Source organism: Pinus tabuliformis, chromosome 8 (assembly GCF_031772625.1).
Source record: "Pinus tabuliformis cultivar Carrire ecotype Pingquan chromosome 8, CPIR1, whole genome shotgun sequence".
Lineage (NCBI taxonomy): Eukaryota > Viridiplantae > Streptophyta > Pinopsida > Pinales > Pinaceae > Pinus > Pinus tabuliformis.
Genome location: NC_142294.1, coordinates 281,810,228 through 281,815,463, shown reverse-complemented (window position 1 = coordinate 281,815,463; position 5,236 = coordinate 281,810,228). Strand labels below are relative to the sequence as shown.

The window sequence follows — 5,236 nt, the reverse complement described above, 5'->3', positions numbered from 1 at the left end:
TCAATTGGCATAACTATTCTGTAGATATTCGTAAACTGCACCAAGAAGCAGAAACACAGGAGAACAACGTCAAGGCCATTCGCAAAGCATACTAACCGTGCTTCTTAGGAATCTATCATTTGCCATTGAAACTCTACAATTGGCCGAGGATGGCACGGGATGGCTGAGGATGGAAAACCACTGAATACCTCACATGTGAGCATCCTCAACACTTATGTGAACATAGACCAACACACAGAGGACTAAAAATGACTCAATTGGCATAACTATTCTGTAGATATTCGTACACTGCACCAAGAAATAGAAACAGAGGAGAACAAGGTCAAGACCATTCACAAAGCATACTAACCGTGCTTCTTAGGAATCTTTCATTTGCCATTGAAACTCTGCAAATGGCTGAGGATGCCACGCCGAGGATGGCACGGGATGGCCAAGCACGATAACAGCGAAAATTCACAAATACCATCATGAAAAGCCACAAACAACATCAAAATATCCACAAAAACCCTAAACCCTTAAAACCTACCATAGAAAGTTTACAAAAACCCCAAATAGAGTTGTTTGTGTTGAAAAACACAGAGAAATTGCTGGTAGGATCAAAATCTTACTGGATACAGGCCATGGATGGTCACCGACCTTACCCGGAGCTCGCCAGACCTTCTCCACACCTACAACGACCTTTTCCACACTTGCAACGAGAAGAAAAAGCCATTAGACAACAGAAAACCACAAAATAACTAGCACATAACAACGAATTAAGCAATTACCTGTTAAAAAAGACCTTCCACCTCGAGCTCGGTAAAACTGAAAATAAGACCACCACTAGAGGAACCCTAAACAACTGGCGGTCCAGAAATGACCAATAAATCTAGGCAGAAAACCACAAGAAAAGCAGAAGCGATGTTCCAACCACAAACCCTAAACCTCAAACAAACATTTGCATCAGCACCTGCATACCAGACGAAGCCCGCAGGTCCACAAACCCTAAACCTCAAACAAACGTTTGCATTAGAATTTCAATACGAGATGAAGCCTGCAGGTTCTGGGGCTATCCATGCCATCTTCGGAGGGCGCTTCGCCCAACAATTGGCCCCGAGAAGAAAGACAAAGGGAAAATGCAACATCGCAGCAATGACCGCAAACAAACGAAGGAAATGGCGCGGACACAGAGTTTTATGTGATGACACAATGCCCAACATGTGGACCTCCATAGTGGACAGGTTTCGTACTGGATCCATGTGGGTTGACATGTGGTTTTGCGACGCGGCGGGGAGGACACACAAGTAATGGCGGCCCTCCCCTACTTAAAGAGCTTTCCTCACCTCGAAACATGCAACCACACATCACTCTGCCCCGACCAATGTATTGAATTTCTGACATTGGTTTTCAATTCGAATGAAAGAGTGACCACTCTCTGAAAGAGACATCTGATTGGTCTTTCATGTCACATTGAGCACAGGATTTGGCCGTTTTAAGATGAGGGAGGGAAGAATAGTTCTAGAGATTAAAACCCATAAGTTTTCTCCAATGGATATGTCATACCAGAGTCCGGACGCGATGATTAGTCCTCATATGAGTGAAAGTAAGCTACTTATTCTTCTTGCGTTGCTCTGCGCAATCATATGCTTCGCAGGGTTGGCTACGATCTTTCCATGGCACTATATTTGGAGGTCACGCCATGATCATATGGCCAGCAGAGTAGCCGATACAGGTATGAAGGAGAAATCCATAGACGCACTACCCTCTATAGTCTATGGCAAATCAAAGCCACAGCTTGCAACGGAGTGCGCGATCTACTCAGCGGAATTCGTAGAAGTTGAAGCTGTGAGAGTGCTACCAAGCTGCAACCATGGTTTCCACATGGAATGCATAGACAGATGGCTTCGATCTCACTCTTCATGCCCTACTTGTAGGCATTATGTTCTTGATCCGGGCTGTAAGAAAGTGGAAAACCACATTCGGCCCGGCAAATCGGACGCCCGGGAACCGTAGATTCATTCACCGAGAGCTTCTCAAGAATCTTGCAAAATCCTCGACTTGGAGTCTAGGGTTTATGCGTTAGGAGTCCACAAACATGTCAGCTTGTGGGTACCAAAGTTACAGAGCTTATGGTCATCAAAATTTCGTTCAGATTCATTTGATTAAAGTCAACCCTCTGTAAAGAATACATGTAATCTAGAGCTCCTTGAAACGTGATGACTTTTCGAGCGTGCAAATATGTTTCTTGTTATCTATGGCTGAAATACAATATAGACATCTAAATCTTACACTTTAAACTTGTTATTTAGGGCTGAAATAGAATATAAATATCTGAATCTTACATTATAAATATTTGAATCTTACACATTAAAGAGATACTGCGATTTTTTTATTCGGGAGAAAAAAATGTTTTCATTATAAGAAAAAATAGTAGATTCACTGAGTTTTTTCAAATAGTCACGAGTTCTCATGGGATTTATATGTGTATTCCTTTTTATATGCTTCTACTTTCTCCTTTACATCTGAAACAGAAAGCCATACTACATCCACTTATAGATAGTATGTTGTAGAGAGTTTTCTTACATCGGTTGACAAAACATTAACAACCATTAAGAAAATATGGAAAAGATGCCCTATGTAAAGTTAATGGATCCTGAATTCATGAGAGAGTCATGAACATATGCAGCGAAGAAAAACTTACCCAACAATGAGTGACTTCCTCTCTTTTAAAGTAGGTTTACAACCTAGTTATGATCTCTGAAGATGTGTGTGAAGGATATGTTCTGAAAATGACATACCAATATCCTTATGTGCCTCATTTAGCTAGAAAGAATTAGGGGTTGAAGAGTGTATGTTCTTTGACCCAATTTATCATTCTCTTGGCATCACCATGGATGTATATTTGTTCTAATCTAATAACCATTTGTCAATAAGGATGATGAATTAGGGGTTGAAGAATGTATGTTTCTTGACCCAATCTATCATTCTCTTGGCATCACCATGGACATATATTGGTTCCAATCTAATAACCATTTGCCAAAAAGGATGACATCCCAAAGTGTCTGCTCTATTGATTGTACCCTGTCCTCCCTTCCATGAAAAGTGGCACTATCTCCTTTGTTGTAGAATGATAACAACACCACACCCACAAATGCTATGTTGACTTGGTAGAATATTTCCCTTTTATGTCCTTGATTATGACCTTTCTCTTTTTTCTCTATTTTTTTTTGGGCCCAATCTCTACAAAAAAAAATGTGATAGCATTCAAAACAACCTTTGGAATCACTAGCACTTTATGTTTAAAAATCCAGGAAATCATGCTATGCTATATAGACCAAATGGCATATAAGGGAAATGAATGATATTTAGTTCGATTCTTGAACTAGAAGATGAAGCATGTGTTCAGTGTTTCATGTGTCCCAATTTGTCCAAGGTGTAGAGAGTCCATAACAACTTCCCACACCTCCATAGCAAATGGCCAACAAAACAAAAGGTAATCAATCTCTTCATTGTGATCCCTGTACATGATAGGGGAGATTCCAGGGCCATGAACTTCCCTTGCATCTCAAAATATCCCAAGTTAGCATTGTGTTGTGTATGGCCAACCGACCAAAGAAAATGCGTTTTAGTGGAATCTCTCATCTCCATGCTGCTTGAAACCAAATTTAATAGTCAAAATCTCTCTCATCCAATGGGAGTTTGTTATAAACATTATTTACTTGTGGTTCCCCATTCTTTAATGTGCCTTCGCACTACAAACTGTCTACACCCTCACTGATGGATATGTTTGCATCGTAAAGATGGGTGAGGTAATCCTCCCATTTGATGGCTAGGTTACTGTGCAATCCAAGCTCTTCCAGCTTAAGCCAAGATTGTTGATATATTGATTGATTGCTCATACTATGGATTTGTGCAAAATAAAAAATGCCCCTGTTATGAAGGGTATCAAGTAGATTGACCATTAAGGTGTGGATACCACAGAAACCTTTCAGTGCATCCAATCCAATCTCCACCAATCTACTATCCCCAACCTCCCATCTTAGGAATTGAAACATACATTGGTAGTTTTTAGTCATGCCTCTCCAAATGTAGGAGGAAACAATGGTCCTCCTTGCCCCTTCCCTCGTCAAAATCATGTATCGATATCCCTTAATATATTTGTCCCTAATGAGATGCCCCCATATACAATTTTATGTTACCACCCTCCACATGTTCTTGATTATTAGTTCCCTGTTAAATTTGTGGGTGTCCAAGATACCCCAACCCCTTTATTCAATCAACCTTGCTATTGCTTTCGATCTTACCATATGGATTTTCCCCTTCAATTCAGTTTGTGACCAAATAAATTTTGCCATAATATCATCTAACTTGTGACAGATATCCATAGGCAACAAAAATAAATGCATCTAGAAAACAAAGATGTTTTAGAGGAGAGATTTAATGATAGTCAATCTAGCTCCAATTGATAGCCACCTATGTGACCACCTAGAAATTTTATTAGTGAATTGGTGCGTCAACCATACCCAATCTTTTTGCCATAATTATTAGGTTTGAGATGGAAGCCAAGATATGTGATCCCCTCTTCTAGAAGTACCATTGTCACACCAAATAAATGACATATCTCTGTGCATCGAGGATCCTCAATGTCACAAGAAATCAGTAGAGATTTAGTTTTACTCATATATAGACTCGATGCCTCGCTAAAAGTCTTGATGATGAGATGGATTGCCCCCCATTCCTCAAGTTTATTCATACCACCAAATAATAGGTTGTCTACAAAAAAATATGAATATTCCTTGTGTGCTTTACACCCTTGATCTTTCCAGTTTCCCTTGCAACACCTATCTTGCGGCTTAGGTAGTCCTTGATTAGAAGGAATAGAAATGGCGATAAAGCACAACCTTACTAAAGTCCCATGTAAGCCCTAAAGAATTTTGTGATCGGAGAATGGTGGATGATCACAATGAAATTTGTAGTCTGTGGACAAGCCATAATCCAATCAATGTTATTAGGAGATATGCCCACCTTATGTAAAACCATTCTCAGGAACTCCCAATCAATGCAATCATATGCTTTAATCAAGTCCACCTTGAGTAAACTTGCCTTTTTTTTCCTAGTCTTCATGGAATGCAAACACTTATGTGCTATAGCTATAGCATCATGTATTTGTCTACCATCTAAGAAACCAAATTGTTGGGTAGATAAGGTCTTCTTGATCCTTATGGAAATCAACTTGGAGATTACTTTGTATATTAAA

The 5,236-nt window shown here is 39.8% G+C and overlaps 1 pseudogene; it reads left to right on the top strand.

Annotated features, from left to right (window-relative positions):
• Positions 1 to 1,476: 1,476 nt before the first annotated feature.
• Positions 1,477 to 2,145, top strand: LOC149235218 (RING-H2 finger protein ATL8-like; annotated as a pseudogene).
• The last annotated feature ends 3,091 nt before the right edge of the window (positions 2,146 to 5,236 follow it).